Source organism: Pleurodeles waltl, chromosome 6 (assembly GCF_031143425.1).
Source record: "Pleurodeles waltl isolate 20211129_DDA chromosome 6, aPleWal1.hap1.20221129, whole genome shotgun sequence".
Lineage (NCBI taxonomy): Eukaryota > Metazoa > Chordata > Amphibia > Caudata > Salamandridae > Pleurodeles > Pleurodeles waltl.
Window position 1 is genome coordinate 55271579 of NC_090445.1, and position 18973 is coordinate 55290551.

The following is an 18973-nucleotide window of genomic DNA, read 5'->3' on the forward strand; positions in this document are numbered from 1 at the left end:
CAGGTGTTGACTGCTGCTGCAGATGCTGAAATGCTCTATGCATGTGTGAGGAGCTTGCATTATTTCTGACTAGATCAGTTTGTGTTCTATGGGTATAAGGGAAGCATGTACTCCTGATTGGTACTGTACCTGTTTTGTGTGTGCAAATCTTGCTACAGGTGTGAGTCAAACTCCATCAGGCTGGCCCCAAACCCAGCTGCAAAAAGAGGAGGGTTATGAAGCAGGCTAGCTAGCCTACCATCTAAAAAAAATCCTAGCTACAGAAAAGTCAACCAAAAGACATCCCTGCCATTGGGAGCTATGATGCCTTGTAGTTAAAACCAGAGATCCCTGGAAGCCTCAAAGCCGATCTACTTGTTTTTGATCAAGACATCATCATTGGGACACAGCACGTGAGGACCATGTAGGAGATAGGCAAAACAGCCCAAGTGCCAGGAGAGGTGAAAAAATACAACCTTGCCCTGCTTGACATCAGCAAAACCAGGTGGACACAGTCTGGACATAAAAGACTGGCTCTTGGAGGAATGTTGCTGTATTCAGGACACGAGGAAGAGAACAACCCACACAGTCAGGGAGTATTACCAATGCTAAACCTGTAGCCAACAAAGCTCTGATTGGATGGGAAGCCCACAGCCCCAGAATCATAACAACGATGTTCCGCACAAAGATAAAGAGGATCAACATGAATGTTATCCAGTGTTATGCACCTACAAATGATAGCAGAAAAGAGGGAAATGACCAGTTTTACAGCAGACTTCCGTCCATTCTGGAGAAATGCAGTGAGAGACACATCATCTTACTGATGGGGGACTTCAATGCCAAAATAGGAAATGACAACACTGGGTACGAAGAAGTCAGGAGCAACCATGGCCTTGGTGATATGAACGAGAATGGTGAAGGGCTTGCAGAGCTCTGTGCCCTAAACAGTCTGGTGATAGGTGGTAGCGTATTCCCATACATAAGAATACACAAGGCAATGTAGGTGTCACTAGATCATTCGAAAGAGAATCAGATTGACCATGGCTGCATTGCAGAGACGTTCTGAAGGTCCTTGCAGGATGTGAGCGTGATGAGAGGAGCGCAGATGGCGTCATACCATCACCTCATCATGGACAGGCCAACGCTGAAGCTGAAGAAAGTATGGATGGAACTGACAAACCAACACCATCAATATAACACCACCCTCTTCAAAGATGCACTGAGCCTGAGTGAATACCGTCAGTAACAAGTTTCATGTCCTGAAAGAACTAGCGGACAAAAGAGACCCAGTAGAAAATCAGTGGGCGAAGATCAAAGAAACAGTGACATCAACCTGCTAGGAGGTACTGAGTCCCAAGAAAGACCAGCATAAAGAATGGATCTCCACTGAAACTCTTTACAAAATCCAAGAGAGAAAGAAAAAGAAAAATGCATTCAACACCAGCCAAACAAGAGAAAAATAAGCAAAACATCAAGCCAAATACACCAAAACCAACAAAGTAGCACAGACAAGCTAAAGAGCAGATAACCAAAGATTAATCAATAGTCTTGCCACGAAGCTCAGGAAGCAGCAAGCCATGGAAACTTGAAAGAACTCTATGACATTACAAGGAAACACTCCAGCAGATACAGCGAACCAGAAAGACCTGTTAAAGCCAAAGCTAGGAAGACAATCATGGGTAATGAAGGCCAACAACAAAGATGAATGGAGCACTTTGAAGACCTGCTGAACCAGTCTGTGCCACAGTCTCCACCAGAAATACAGTCAGCTGACAAGGACTTCCAAATCGACTGCAGAAGAACAACCAAGGAATAAATACAGCAAGTCATCAAACATCTGAGAAATGGGAAAGCAGCAGGACCTGACAGCATTCCTTGAGAGACACTGAAGACAGACATTGAAACATCAGTAAATACGCTCCAAATCCATGTTTGAAAGGATGTGAGAAGAGGAAAATGTGTCATCGGACTGAAGGGTGGGATATCTCATCCAGATCCCCATGAAAGGTGACCTGAGGAAATGTGCAAACCACAGACGGATAACTCTTCTAGCAGTTCCAGGCAAAGTGTTCAACAGAGTCATCCTGAACCGAATGAAGGAACAAGTTGACTCTCAGTTGCCAGACCAGGCAGATAGATCCTGGACAGTCCAGATTGTAACACTACACATCCTCACTGAGCAGTCAATAGAATGAAACTCCACCCTCTGTGTCAACTTCGTTGACTATGAGAAGGCATTCAACAGTGTGGACAGGGAGACCCTTCGGAAACTCCTCCGCGACAACTTTGCGCCAGAAAAACTTGTATGAATCATGAGGGAACGACCTGCAAGATAGTCCATGGATGGCAACTCACAGAAGCCTTCCGAGTGAGGATCGTAGTCAGCTCTTGCCTTTTCTCTTCCTGCTAGCCATAGACTGGATCAAGAAGACATCCATGGCAAGGAGAAGAAATGGCATCCAGTGGAAACCTTTGGCACAGCTCGACGACCTGGACTTTGCAGGCCCTACTGTCCCATGCCCATCTGCAGATGCAAGAGAAGACCGACAATGTGGCAGCCACATCAGCACAACTTGGGCTCAACAACCATAGGGGTAAAATAATGATCCTGAAGGCTAACATGGCCAGCACAACTGCAGTCACTCTTTATGCGATGAATTGGAAGAAGTTTAGGCCTTCATCTACCTGGTCTGTGTCATGGCCTACAGAAGCCAACGTCAAGGCATGAAGCGGCAAACCAAGGGCTGCCTTCATTAAGCTAAAAAAGATCTGGAGCTACAAGGACCTAACACTGCAAACCAAGATCAGTCTTTTTAACATCAATGTAAAACCGGTCCTTCTGTATGGAGCAGAAACTTGGAGTACAACAGTGACCTGCACTGACAAGGTTTAGACCTTCATCAACACCTGCCTGAAGAAAATCCTTCAAATCCGCTGGCCAAACACCATCACCAAAAACGACATATGGCAGCACACTTCCCAAATCCCTGCTCATGAAGAAATCCTGAAAAGAGGCAGGGGCTGAATAGGGCAAGCCTGCTTCAAATATCACCAGACAAGCCCTGAGCTGGAGCCCTCAAGGGAAAAGTAAAAGAGGGAGGCCAAGAAACACCTGGCATAGAGGTTTCAAGGCTGACGGCAAGGAGATGGGTTACACCTGGAGTCAGATTGAAAATCCCAGGACAGAGATAGCTGAAGAGTTCTGGTTGATGGCCTATACCCCGGGAGGGGTAGTAGGCATAAGTAATGTGTGCACAGTGCTGCCCCTTACACTTTTGTCAAATCTGAAATGCTGCGTGTTTGTTGTATTTAAGGGAGGGGTTAAATGGTGCTGCCCAGTGACACACTTGTTTGTCTTTGAGGCAAGCTTGCACTGGGCCTGCAGTACCAAATTTGTTGCATGTCTTTGAAGGAAGTTTCCCCTCACTGGCCCTACACTAGCATACTCTGTTCCATGGCTTTGAAGGAAGCTTGTACTGCCTGGCACTGTAGTACCACACTTATTCCATGTCTCTAAAGGAAACTTGCATTCAGAGTGCCAGGCATCACTGGTGAAAACTTAGAATCCATGCCACCATCTTGGAACTCTGTTCTGCATACTCTATCATTATTTACTGTTCCAAGATGGCTATCCTGTACAAAACCTTACCTTTTAATATTTTCATTGAAGCACATGCCCTCCACATTTAGGTGCCATGTTCTTTCTTTCTTTCTTTCTTCTCTCTTCTTTCTTTCTTTCTTCATATGCTTTCACTGCAAAGAAAACTACTGCCCTGTTTTTTAAAAGGCAAGTGGGACTTTTTTTAAATGTCAAGGCTCTTTCCTGCAAAAGTCAACAAAGGTCTGACTCACATAGTCTGTAGTGCTGGTGCAAGTGTAGCTTACTTCAAGAGCTTTGAATTACACTAGGGGGGCAATGCACCAGATACTCAACCTGTCTCTCCTATGCCATCATCTCTCCAAGTTTTGCTCCTTTCCAGTGAGCAGTGTGCCTGCCTGTGTGAATGCAGGATTAACATTGTCTTTTGTGAGAACAGGATTGAAAGTTGTGCCTGTGTGAGGACAATGAGGCATATGCCTGTGTGAATACAGCATGCTTATGTGAGGGCAGCAGTGTGAGGCTGGGTCCCCTGCATGTTATGTCTTTGTGTGCATGCACTTTACAGGGACAAATCCCATTAGCTTTGGCAGTGCATTTTTAGAGCTTTGACTTGCTGAAATGCAGTACATGGAGTGTAACTTTCTCATACATAATACAGGACAATTTTCGGCCAGGGCCTTGCCCTGACTTTACAAAAATATTTTCCTGACTTGCATGTGTTCTCTGCGCTGCTGTGCCATTGTATTGATCTGATTATGTCCCTGTGCACACACATCTTTGCCAGTGCACAACAATTCTGATATAAATGTGCAACCCCAAAAGTGTCCATGCACCTGTGTTTGTGCCAGTGTACCTCAGGTGTGACCTGCACATACAGCTCTGCCACTGAACCTTAACCCTGACATGCACACACCTGTGTGCCTCAACCTGATCTGCACATAAGGATATGCAAACAGATTGTTGACAGTGCTTTTCAGTCTGCAGTTGCTATGTACATACTCAGCAGCTCTGCATTGAACAGATCATGTATGTCAATCATGATTTGGACATGCCCCTGTATACACACAGCTCTGCCATTGCAGCTCACATGTATAACATGTATAACAGGCACACAGATCTGCTGATGCTTCTCAGCCTTTATGTGCAGAAACCTTGCACATAAAATGTTTTCTAGGTTTACCACAATCATGACCTGCACATCCATATAGAACTCTCAGTGCACCTCTATCCTGACATGTCTATGCCCCGTGTGTTTTCATCTCGACCAGTGCAGCTCATTCATAACGTATACACTTCATGTGGATTGCCAGTGCACCCCAGCCTTGTCATGCTGGTACCTTGTACACACAAAGTTCTGCAAGCTCACCACAAAACCAACTGAACATAATTTGTGCACAAGAAGCTCTGCCAGTCTACTCAACACGCACCTTTCCCAAAGCTCTTCAGTCTGACCTGCAAGTGATCTATAGACACATGGCTCTACCATTCCATGAACAGGACTCTCTGGGAACCTGAAGGTTAGCAGGAGACTCAAGAAACTAAGGGTGAGCAGGGGGTTGAGGAAATGAGGATTAGCAGGGGTGCCTGGATACTAGGGGTGAGTAGCAGCCTCAAGTGCCTGAATGGACAAGGAACTGAGGCAGATGCTTGGTGAAATAAATTGAACAGGCCCTTGCAAGGAATACAAGAGAGACTGTGAGCCTGTGGGACTTGGGCATGAGAAGAAGTCTTGGGACACTAGTGTGAGGACTCTCCATGGGTCATTGAGTCTCTACACAGGTCTCCAGGAGACTGGGAAAGAGTCTCTTGGGGCCTTGTAGTCAGAAGGGACATGGATCACTAGCAAAGAACAATAGTGTGTGTGCCTGAAGCAGGCAGGGCATTCTGGTATTAGAGAGTTTTCATGGACTAAAAGACCTTAAGGATGAGCAGTGAATTCAGGAACCTCAGGAACCTGAGAATGAGAAGGATATTCATGGTTCTGAAGATGAGCATCAGGAGAATGAGCTAAAGTGCCATATTGAAGCTATGCACTCTTGGCCAGTGTTGCTAGCCCCAAAACGAACCTGTTGATACTAACAATGCAATGTTTCACAAAAGGTTGTCATCTGCGAATCTAGTTAACTTTTTGTTGGGTGACCAGGCATATTTTTGGTTCCAATCTCGCTCTGATTTCTACTTCATCATCTTGGTTAGGTACTGCAACCTTCTGTTAGTGGCATTAATCTTCCCTCAAATGAGAACAAGTAATCACAGATACTGTGGGAGTCTTAACTGCAGATTTTTATCAGCCAGTGAATTCCCTACAATGTGTATTCCAACATGCTGATGACTCAATGTGTGAATAACATGAGCCCAGGGCATACTCTCTTTGATTTCCGCCACCTTTCCACACTTTATGCTTTTTAGTATTCCCTTTTGAGCCACTGAATCCATTCAGGTGCCAATAATGCAGATTTACAATAAAGGACTGAGCACAGAAATACCAATTGTACACTATCAGTGTGGGGAGTACTGGATCTGGATGCTCTAGTGCCAGAATCAAAGCTTTTAATTCAGCCAGTTGTGTAGTGCAGTCCCCTAGCGACTTTGTAAAGGTTTGTTGAGGGTGGAATTTTTCAGCCCTGGTTAATCTACATACAGCTGCGCAAGCCACAGAATATTGATGTTTGGTGCCTATAGCGGGCTGGGGTAAACCGTTGGCATATATTATTATATATTTAGAATGGCCATTTTATTACAGCGCATGGGGTACTCCTGTTCATATAGGAGAAATTCCTGAGTCTCTAATGTAGGGTCAAAGACATAGGGCCAGATATACAACCCAGAGTTTTGCGACTCGCAATTTGGGACTCATTTGGGAGTTGCACATTGCAAGTCGCAAAACCATTTATACAACAGTGTACATCACACTGTTTGCGATTCCCAAAGGGGTTGCAAATGATCTACCTCATTAATATTCATGAGGTAGGTTGCAATTTGCAACCCCATTGGGAATGGCTGCACTCACAGAGATCGTGGCCTGTGGGGGACAGCAAACCACCATGTCTGTGACTGCTTTTAAATAAAGCATTTTTTTTTTCAAATGGAGTGCATTTGAAAAACAAACATTAAAAGTTTTCTTTTCGTTTTGTCAGAGCAGGCAGTGGTCCATGGGACCTGCTCTAAAACATATTTTTGCATGCATTCACAAAGGAGAAGGAGTCCCATGGGGACCCCTTCCTGTTTACGAATGGGTTAGCACCAATTTGAAATTGGTGCTAACTGCGATTGTTTTGTGACCGCATTCACAGTCACAAAACAATCATACATCACACTGCGACTCGCAATTATGAAGATAATTCCCCTTCCCAATTACGACTTGCAAACCGTTTTTGCGATTCGGTAAAGAGATTACCAAATCGCACAATTGGGTTTGTGCATCACCAAATGCTTTTTTCTTGTCGCAAACGGCCCGATTCTGCGAATCAGGCTGTTTGCGACGAGAAAAAAGCTTTGTACGTGTGGCCCATAGTCTACATCAGTAGCCATTAGGGAAGTGGCTTGTTGTATCCATTTAGGATGTAAGGCTTTTGCGTTCAGGACACTAGCCTTTGTGACTACCTCTAAGGCTGTAACGGGAGTAACCACAATTGTGTGTTCCCTTGAGACAGTGATCTTTCCTTTATGACAAAGTGGTAATGATGACCAGGTCTGGTAGGTTGTATTTTAAGCTTTATTATAACAAATGTCCCCAGCAGCAGAGGAATGACCAACCAAGGAGATGGTCAAAGTCCAAATGCCGAGAAAACAAAAGATGCATTCCAAAATGGAATGAAACTACAGTAGAGATACACAATGGTGAGCATAACAGGTGCAGGTTTAAACAGTATTGCAAGGCAAACAATGAAATAAATTGCTAGCACAGCATGCTATAATATGAACCTATTCTATCATTACAAAATATAGTAATCTGAACTGCAGTGAGTATGCACAAAGTGCATTACTGTATTGGAATACAGATGCGATTTATATACAATCAGCACTGTGTCACTCTCATTGAGTGTGACATAGATAAAGCTAATGGCACCCGGTATTATACGGATTATCAGATATTTTTGTTGACACGTGTATGTAAGTGTCATGCTGCAAGTATGTCAGTCTGTAATGATCTTAGTATTTGTGTATGTTCTGGTATCCAATGTGTACTGGAAAAATCTGGATGAATTAAATTCTACATAGGCTTTATACATTGGGCATAATCAGGTATGTGTGTTCTGGTAAAATTAAAGAATCCAATTGCAATTTTTTAATAGTATTTGGTGGTTGTAATGGAGCACACTTGTCTAGAAAGTGTAGTGCCAGGTTTAATCCCTCATTTGACAACTTTAAGTAGGACACTAAGAATTGCATTTTTTTTTTATTGAATTTGTGGCCATGTGGAACAAACTGCTGAACAATGCATGTACTGAAGTCATCATCGGTTAGATATATATCCTCGCCATAGGATAATGCTTCTGTATCAATATCATGCAATATTGATATTACTCGGGCCACGAACAATCCAGGACTGTTCTTGTACCCTTGAGGGAGTCAACAAAAATAACTCTGAGAACCATGCACAGATAAAGAAATTGAGTCCCTGCTTTCAGGTGCTATGTTTTGACAGAAAAACCCATTCAATTTATCCAAGGTTGTTTTATATTTTTTACAGACAATATTGTTCAAAATTGCTACCGGAAACAAAGGATTACTCATAGATAAACAGGGTTCAATTATTCCCTTGTACTCTAGCTGTGAGAGAATTTCTCTAACTGGTGCTTTTGCTTCATATTTAATTAGGTGATGTGGTTGCACTTGCAGGCTGCACCTTATGGGTATTATATGAAAGGGCAAATCCTCATCCCAGCCAACAGGATTGTGGTATAATGCTGGGCTTCTACAAGAGCCCATTCTGCGGCATATGCTTGTTTAATTTCTTCAGGAATAAGGGCTTGGAAAGACAGTAGTATTAGCTATTCCTCCTGTGAAAATTTACTAACAAATCCCGGTGGCCAATCTTTTTCAGCCAAAATAATGTCATAACTACCTGTTAAATCTTCTCAGAGTATTACTTTAACTGTGTGTGTGCTATGTCACCCTTAACCTGTATGTTTAGTTTGTACAGTTTATCAGGAGGGCTGGCGAACAAGTCTGAAGTTTCGAGCCCTATAAATTACTTTGTTTCTTTTGTATCCAGTAACTCTTGAAGATTCTGGCAAACTATTGTGACCTCAGTCTAGAAGAGTCACTGCCCCCATCCTGTTCTGAAGTAGAGTTGTCAATATGTGCGGCATATTTTGCCAAAATTCCTGCAACCTTCTTCTTTTTAAGTTGTTGTTTCTGTTGAGGAAGTATATATGCCTTTTTTATGATGATTTCAGACAAGTGTTGTGAATCCTTCTTCGGTTTCACATACTCTTCTGGTCTGTGTTCTGAACATCCCTCTCGCTCAGCCCATTTGTCAGACGAGTCCTGGAAGGAAAGAGAAGGGAGTGTATCAGTATTCTGATACCTATGAGGCTGTTTTAATGTCAATGCCATGTAAATTATAATGTTTGTCAAAGGTCTCCGGTTGCGTAGATTCTCCTCGTGCTTTTACTCAATCTTTATGTTTTTTGTTTATCCCAGTGTTTTTGGAAGGCTCTGGTGCTTACTTTTTCAGAACTACCCTTAAGCTGTGCCTTTTTTGGTCTGGCCCCTAAATTACTCGACCTATAGATGTATATATGTCCATAATAATTTTTGTTAGCACGTGCTTTCGTTCTGCTACTGCAACGTGCGCTAACCTTTGGCGTATTGCCAAGGCTGCTCATTCCCCTTTAATATCTCCTAAAATAATTGAGGATACCGTGGATAAGTTGCCAATTAATTTCATCCCCAAGCCCAGGGCAGGGGCAGCCCCTATTCATTTTGAATCTGGTTTAGCACATCTGACAAAACAGCAAGTGATGGTGTACAATGAGTTATGGTATAGATTGCAGCAAAGACTGTCCCCTTGTGGCACAGTCATCAACAGAGGGAACCATCCGCAGGGCCAAGTAAATTGTGAGATTTCTGTTTATCTTGGGAATCCATAATGGGAAGCACCACTTTAAGCTGATTTGTTTTTATGCTATCCAGAACTGAATTTCCTCTCGTCCGGTGGGTATCTTGCCCATAATGGCATTGAAAGTAACGGGGCTAATCCGTGGTGTATCTAATTGTGTTTGGACATCTTGAACAGCCCATGTTGGGGCAGTTGTTATGATTAGCATAACAAACTGAGTTAAACTTCTGTATAGTCTTACTAAATTATTACATAGGGGGCATGAATTGCCTCCAGCTAATTGCTATATATCAGGATATGGTATATAGCCAGCTACGACTGGCCATGTAGTTCCATCATTGCTGACAGGACCCAGTCTAACGTTTTCTAAAATGTGTGTTAGGGTGCATGGGACCCAATTTTGGTGTTCCTGAAATGTTAGTGGTATTTCTAAAGTATGATATGCTCTGTATTAGCCTGATGCGTTAGCCTCAGTGTTTGAGTGGATTCTGCTAGTATTAGCATCGACTTCAGGAAAATTGACCCATGAGTAAAATATTTCAGTTTTATATATATTGTGAGCCTCAACACGAAGGTAGCATCTCAACCCCCATTAGGTAGCCCATGTAAATTTAAATGTGCTGTAACAGTGTTGCTCGAATGAGAATTTACCTTAATAATACAAAAGACAAAAGGATTCTGGCAAAACAGGAAACAGTTTGTTTAATTAAACATTACGGCTGGGACATTAGTTACAGCACAGGGGTCTGAGGACTGTCTTGCGGTAATATATTGACATGATCCGTGTTTTATACTGTTCTGGGGAGCCATAAACACATAAAATATTCTTTTCCTGGTGAAATATGGGAACAGTTGAAAGGGAGTCCCAGATCTGATTTCCAGATAGGGAACGCATGTGTGCTTGTCCAGATGTCCGGCTTGAGGGTCACGTGGTCACTGCGTGTGTAGTGTGTGCTGTGTCCTGATTGGATGAGTGTATCTAACTACGTATGGTATCTGACTTTATGGTGTTTTGGAAACACATGTGTCCCTCTGGCCATTTGTTCTTTATTGGGGCTGATCTCTGGGGACCATTGTAGTGTTGCTGCCTATCTGTGTGATCTGCTCTAAGCTTGTGTGTTTGGCTGTCGGCTAAGTGTTACCCCACCTGTGGCCTGTTAGTCATTAACCTTCAGGCCTGGGCCACAGAGCCTGCCTGACCGCGTACCTACATGCTGGGGTTGACAGAAAGTGACAGGGATGATGTGACTTTATTTGTTTATGAAAATGTACTGTTTGTGTATAAAGGTATTTGGTTGTCATGTGTATCGATTGACCCGATGTCAACACAGATGTTAACAACAGCATCCCTGCAGTTAGCAGGAATATTAATTGCATTTGCCATTTTAATGAATGGAATTCAGAGAGGGAAGTACTAAGGTGGGTTTCTTTTTAAAGGTTCAAGCTTCAATGACCCTCAAACAAAAATAGGTGCTTCCCATAATGCTGAGGAGAATTTAGCACTAACACCACTGTCGTCTCTGTTTACTGATGATAAGGGACCTTGAGCACACACAAGACCTACTCAGGCGACCAACTAAATAAGCACCTGCCCTAAGAACATTAGTGATGCCATGTTACACAGTTTCTACTAAGATAATAGGGCTGTGTATTAGGACATCAGAACTTCAGAATGTGGGGACTGAGTCCATTCACACAATCAGAGGCTGTCGGGCCAATTACTGGCCAGATCACAGTGCCTCACCGGAACCCCTAATCTTGCCAGGGTGATTATGGCTACCTGAACATGACACTCTGATCCCCAAGGGAATTGTGGAAACAGATCTTACGCTTTCATTTTCTTTACTCATGCATGCCCGAGTGAAACACAAGAGAGATACAAGATACGTTTTCAATACATTTATTGAAACCATCGTAGTCTTGAATAGAGAGAATGAGCTGTAATAATTATGCAGATGAAACAAAGCAATGCTATCAGCATAATGAACATTGTTATGAAAATTAACAATCCAATCATAACAATTGATTTCTATATATGTATATATGCCTACCTGTCACTAACCCTATACGGAGAGCATAGTGAGTGTACCTTCTGCCTTTGCCCGATCTAAGAAGATAGCCTTCACCCCCATACCTGGAGAGCTGAACCAGCCTATAGTAAAAATTGCAATCCTTTTCCGCAGCTGGAAGATTAGTGCCAACAAAGCTGCATATCGAACACCGCATTCATCCCCAGACGCTCACGGTTGGAGTTCTCCTCTGCGCCCCCGGGTCAGTGCATCGTTTACACTCTTTACGATGCGCAGCTCTGATGCAATTATATGTCTAGATGTTAGAAGCTGTCTCTGAACAGACAACGCAAGCACTAGGTTATCATGTACTGTGTTTCTGACAGTGAACAGAGTGTACAGATTACATGTCGAGAGAAGCTCACTAGAAACAAGCACCATGTACAATATATTCTTAGAATAATATAATTCAAGCTTAAATGTGTAAAAGAGATGTCAGCTTAAATATGTAAATGTAAAATACTAAACTAAAATGGAGAACCAACGTGGGCCCAAGAAAGCCTCTCCACAGTTTTGCTCACAAATATCCATTTGCAGCACTTTTGGTGTTTTCAGGAACAGTGTGGACACTTAAGGTCAAACACGTACAACTCCATAACTGTGTTAAAATCGAAACGGAAAACATTTGAGGTTATTTGCCAATGTCTTCCACAACAAGAATATGACCTGCTGAAGGGCTGATCCCATGTAGTGTCAAGGTTGGTTCTGCTTGAGTTTCACTGAAGCAAACCCACTGCTTTAAGCTAACTCTATGCACTCAAAGCAAAAGCCCTTGTAGTGTCTTGACCCTGGTCGGATCTGTAGAGAACACTAGTATATCTTTTCAGTATTTCATCATATTTTTAATTGGTAATGCAATTGTTCTCTCCATTTGTTTATAACACCTATATTTTTTCTTTCACATACATTTTCAACACTTTCTTCCTTTCCCTTCATTTCTTGACATTTTCCCTAATATTTTTCTCGTTACATAACATTGCTGTGGCTATTAACGTTTTTTGTTGCTTTTTTGATTGTTGTTCTTTAAACACTGCGCCTATTTTCTCCGGTTGTTGGCATTCTGCTGACACCAAGCTACCAAAGGTGAGCAGAGATTACTCTGTGCCAGGCCTGTTTGCCTGCGTGACCTTCTCCTGACCTTCTCTTTAGTCAGCGTGGAAGCTCGTTGGCTGCTCACTTCAAGACCGTCAGCGCTGTGACCCTCTTTCATAGATGTGTATCATTCTCGAATGTCAGGAGACTTAATTTAGAGACTTAGAGATTACTTGAAGGGTAAAACGTGCAGTTTAGTAGTAATGTACTATCATTCTTGTAGTTTTCGAAGTGAAAGTGAAACTATGTTCGTGCCATTAGAAAAGGGAAAACAGGCTACGTGATAAAATTATCTTTATGAATAGCAGGTTAGTGGCCCAAGCAGGTTATTTCTGTGATACAAAGAGAACGAAAGCAAAACCATGCAATCTGAAGATAGGAATACGTATTCTCGTGTCTTTATTGCATCCACTAAAACGTGGACTTTGTAGCACCAATAATGTGCTTGCAAACCTTGCACAGGCATTTCCAGGTTGGTTGGTAGAACTGGAACTCGCAGGGTTCTTGTAATAGAACTTATCCAAATATAGGACTAAACATTAACAACAAACCCCTAGTACAAATTAGTACTGTTTGGAAAAACCGGAGTATTTTGATTTTATTAATTTCAGAACACACATTCGGAAAATGTAAACTATTTGTGGGATTTTCGTAGGCAGTAAGGGGACCCTATAACTAATAATCACTTAAAATAATAGTTATACCATGAACCACTGAATGTAGGGCATGACTAAAGTAAGGCACAGTGTGTACACGCTACTAGTGTTCAATGTGCAAACAGAGGGGCATTATCCCTGTCATTCCATTATGAACAGGAGTACATTACGTTATGTTGTGTTTTTCATTAAAGTCCATAGAGATGCCCTTGCATTAATTTGATTGGGAGGAAACAATTCTTCTACAAATACCACACTAGCAAATGTAAAAATTAGTATTCTTCACATACTCCTTATTTTTGACAAACATCTTCTGTTGCTGCTAATTCATTGCTCTTCTTTCTGAATTAAAATTCCCTTAAGAGTAATTTACAGACCTTAGAGCCTATAAGTCCTCCTTAAGTCCTCTATCAGCCCTCCTTACTAAGGATAAATAGGTGCTGGTGAAGGTTTTAGATATTATTACTTCCTATTATCTGTGTCCTTCCTGTGACATACTAAAGGCATGGCTGGCGTATTTAGGGAATGAGCTGCAGGGTTTGCTTTATGTGAATGGCACAAAATAAAGGTCTGATGACAGTGACCGCAGAATGATGTTTTCAGTTTACATCTGGGTAGGTTAAATCAGTTTCACAACACTGAGGTGAGCAGGTGTCATTGGTAAGTAAACGGCGCTTTGACTGTGATTTACTGCTCAGTTCTATAGATGTGTCCTTCACAAATATTGTATGTGCTGTTGTGGCCCTTCTTTAAGGAAGTTCCTTCTATGCGCCATTGTGGTCACAGTTTTTATGCCTCTTTCTAGTCTTTCTTCAATGTTGAGGGTTGTATGTTCCATTGAGGTCGTCCTTAGCTACTTAGCATTGCTATTGTAATAAATCACAGCTGCTCTTTTTTCATATCAGGACACCTTAGTAACAGCCTGTGGTACTGCAGGCGTCTGCTGCTAACGTGAGCAGCTTGTGGTGTTGCAGGATTGTGTTCCTCGCTCTCGGGAAACCTGGCAATAGTCTGTGGTACTGCAGTTTTGTGCTACTCACTCTCTTGGCACTACGGATCATATTTACAAGAAAGTGGGGCATCAGCTATGATGCACCATTTTTCTTGCGTCACGCTTGCCCCATCTAATGACACCATAATTGCGCCGTACAATACAGCGCACCATGGCAGTCGTTAGCACAATAGCATCAAACATTTTGACGATATTGTGGGGCTTTGCTGCACTAGCATAAATTTTTTTGACGCTAATCCAGCAAAACACAGGGAGGCCCACTGATTTTAATGGGTGCGTCATTTTAATGCCTGCTCACGGCAGGCGTTAAAAATGACAGGAAAAATGGCGCAGTGAAATCTTGTAAATTTAATTGGGCCATGTTTTCAGGCATACCCGTGCCGGAACGTCCTGCTTGCATACATTACGCCTGGCATAGGCATAATGTGGCACAAGGGGTTGCAAAAGTGGCACCACTTTGTAAATATGGCATGCCAGAAAGGCCACCTTAACGCCACCTTAGCGTCAGAAAAATGATGCTATGGCGGCGTTAAGATGACGCTAGGGGCTAGTAAATATGCCCTCATGTATGCTCTCACCGGTGTGCATTAACACATCCAAGACTGACCGCTTTGCCAATATTTGTTATTATAAATAGGGTTGCCCGTTTTATTGCTTTTTTTCACATTTCTGTCTGTATGTATCCGTATTTATTATTTCATCATCTTATTCGTATTTATCCATATGTATTTTGTGTTTTGTGAACGGGTGAGGTGATAACTCATATATTTTGGGATTTATTTAAATGATAAAAGTGTACTCATACTTTGTACCCGTCAGGTTTTAGGACATTACACAACCAAAATAAATTGAATAATAAACCCACATTGAAAAAAATAGTATAATACCACATACACATGTTGAAAAATGCAGTAATTTAAGCAAATCTCATTGAGCTTTGTAATTCCCCATGCAGCCAATAAGTACAGCTATTTGCCGTGCCGCCATTATGTTCAGCTTTTGAGCTGAAAGTCATTAATCTGAGCATGGAGAGTCTCTCAAAACAAGCCAAATCATCTGTATTTTTCAGCTTTTAAAAATAGAGGGAGGAAAGAATGTATTTTCTGTCGGTATCTGTAGAAAACAGTAAAAACGGAAAACAGGGAGTCCTAATTATAACGCAGAAAACAAGGCAGGAGGTTACACCAAACTTAGGCCCTCATGATAACCTCAGCGGTCTTTTCAAAAGACCACCGAGGTTACTCTGGGCTGAAGTCCGCCAGTGGTGCCGGTCTCCCACCCACCGTATCATGACTGCTGGCAGCCCTCTGCCCTTTTCTGGACGGAGAGCCACCAGCAGCCATACTGGCGGTCAGCGGTGAAGTGGAGGCTGCTCCACCTCCACTGCCACGTCATCAGAACACCGCCCACCGAATCACGTCCCAGGATTCGGCGTGGCGGTGTTCTGGTGACGGGGGTGACGGCGGCAGAGCAGCCCCCATAGATCCTGTTCCCTCCCGGAGGATCACCGGACCAGGTAAGGTGATCGTCTGTGTTGTGTGCGTGCATGGGGGTGTGAGTGTGTAGAAGGGTTATGTGAGTGCGTGTATGCATGCAGGGGTTGTTGTGTGTATGGGAAATGTGTGCGTATATGTCTGTGTGCATGCGTATGTGTGTGTGTATGTCTGCATGTATGTGTATGAGTTGTGTGAGCATGCGTGCAGGGGGGAGCGGGGTGTGTGTGGATGTTTCTGTGGGGGGGGTGGGTGTGGGGAGGGGATCCTGCCACCTTTGGGGGGTGGTAGGGGTGTCGTGGGTTTGGGGGAGGTCTCTGGGGAGGTGGAGGAGAGAGGGGGAGACCCCTGTCAGTGCCAGGGAACTAATTCCCTGGCACTGATAGTGCCTACCGCCATGGATTTCGTGGCGGTACAAAACCCTACAAAGTTCATGACGGCATGTGGGAGCCTGATACCGCCGGCAGTCTAGTGTAGAAGTGGCGGTTTTGCGTTGTATTACAGCTCCGTTCTCATTTTCTGTGGCTCAGTATATGGTATATGAGAACCTGTCAATTTAAAAGAGCAGAGTATTTAATTATTTGATTCATTCTATAAATGCTTGATCACACTTTAAGCTGCTCTTCTTTTATCACCATTTTCCAACCAAGCTTGCTTTAAATAGGAAATAGCAAACTCTTACAGTACTACTGATGGGAACTTGCTGCTTAGAATCTCCATGGGGATGGAGTAGCAGTACATCCTTAAGTTACTTTAATTATTGCGCATCTGTGTGATTGGAAAATACCTCTCACTTATGGCAAAGCAGAAAAAGAATATGCGTCTTCAGATGTGGTTAAGGAATCTATTCTTAGGCACTCAAGTGGTTTCATAGGTCACTGTGAATGCATACGCAGGGACTCAGTGCAAGTTGTTTAATATGGTTAGGCCATAAGTATGAATTGTTTAATTAACGGCTGGTGTAAATCTTCACCTGGTAATTCCGATTCTGCGTTTTAACTCCATGGCCTGGGGACATGATGACATGTTTTTCCCTGGACCCACTTTACTGCTTCCCATAATTTCTCATGCGATATTCATGCAACCAGAATTGATGCATGTGTGAGATTTCGTACATCACCGATTGACATGACAGACAATCTCATGACACAGTAGTAGAAACTGAAAACACACTCTAGTGTTTGTTAGGTAGCAATATATGTTCCTGTAGCAGCATATTTAGTTTAAGAGAGTATGCAGCAATTACCTTATACTTGGGAATTATCATAGGCTCAAAGCTCAATCCAGTGCCATCCTCTGAGTGGGAAAGCCTACCTCTCAAGAATACATGTGCATTCCAACACCATGGCCTCAGAGAGGCTGTGAAAACAGAAATGTACAGAAAATCCTGACAGAAGAGGTTCTGATGGAGGTCAGGATTAGTAGAATTCAAAAAGTGGTCTGACACTTTCTTGTCAAACATCGCAAGAAGTTCATTTGGGCAGGTTGAGGATAAGTTTGGTTGCTAAGTTCTGTATCGTCTGCAGTCTCTTCATGAGTTCAGTGTTGGTTCCTGCATACAGTGCGTTGCTATAGTCCAGCCGGCTGTCGCTTCAGAATGATGCAGAGGTTGTGAGTGTGGTCTGTCAATGTGTGAGTAGATCCGAGTTTGGTGGGCCACCAGGTGCCAATCCATGTAGAGGTGTTGTTGCCAAAGATAAGCACTTCAGTCTTGTCTTGTGTTGTCTTGTGTTGAGCTGTGTTCTTCATGCAGTTGTGGAAGCTGGTCTTCATGGTGGTGGGGTCTGAGGAGAGCCAGAGAATGAGCTGGGTGTCATCAGCGTAGGATATGATGTTGAGGTTGTGGGTTCTGACAATGTCAGCTAGAGGTGTTATGTAGGTGTTAAAGAGGGTGGGGTGCAGGGACGAACCTTGAGGGACACAACAGATAGTGCTCTCAGGTTGAGAGGCAAAGGGAGGTAGGTGGATTCTCTGAGTTTATCCCGTGATGAATGATACAATCCATCTTAAGGTGTCTCCCTGGATCCCGATGTGGTGCAGTCTCTTACTGAGTGTATGGTGGAATACGGTGTCAAACACTGCCAAGAGGTTGAGGAGGATCACAGTCACCAATTCTCCTCTGTGGAGGGTGCGGATGCCATAATTGGCAGTGATCAGGGCGGTCTTGGTGCTGTGGTTGGTGCAGAACGCAGATTGGAAGGCGTTGAGCAGGTTGATTCTCTCCTAATATTCGGTGAGCTGCTGGTTGATGACCTTTTCGAAGTCTTTGATAGGGAAAGGGAGCAGGGAGATGGAGCAATAGTTCTGGAGTTCGCTGGGGTCGGCAGAGGGTTTCTTGAGGAGAGATCTGACTTCAGTGTGTTTCCATTTGTCGGGAAAGGTGGCTGTGGCAAAGAATGCATTGAGGATGGTGGTGAGTTGCCGGCTAATTTTGTTCCGTAGGCTCTCATTATTCTAATGAGACTACTGGATTTGAGCAGCAGAAACACTTGTACTGTGGGGGATTGAGTCTAACCCACTACAGGTGACACCAGTCGGCCTAATCTTGGTTTTGCTCCGGCTAACTAGCAGTGCCTCATCTCTACCCAGGAGCAGGGATGATTGGGCAGCCGAGCGCATGACACAATTGAATCCTCAGTAAATCGTGGTCACTCAGGTCACATTAATTTCTCTCATTTACATTAGTCTTGCATATACAAGGTCAATCAGAGGCAGTATATGCTTCAATAAGGTTTTAATGAAGCAACTGCATCTTAGATAATAAAGCATGTACTGCAATAACCAGGATGATAAAGCATGACAGGATTAGAATTGTGACAAGCAGAGTGAAGCATAAAAAGTGCGCTACCATATTGTCACTAAAATTGTTAAAATAATTCCTACCTAGGCCATATTAGAACACAGCATGTTAAGCTCTATTTCTGCCTATCAGGTTCCCCTGGAAGACATCATCCCTCATACCTGAGAAAGAGGACTGTAGTCTACATAAGCAGCTGTAGTGAAG

At 43.2% G+C, this 18973-nt stretch overlaps 1 pseudogene; it reads left to right on the forward strand.

The window, feature by feature from the left end:
• The window catches only part of LOC138301477 (uncharacterized), a 102085-nt pseudogene that overhangs the window by 44824 nt on the left and 38288 nt on the right, over positions 1-18973 (forward strand).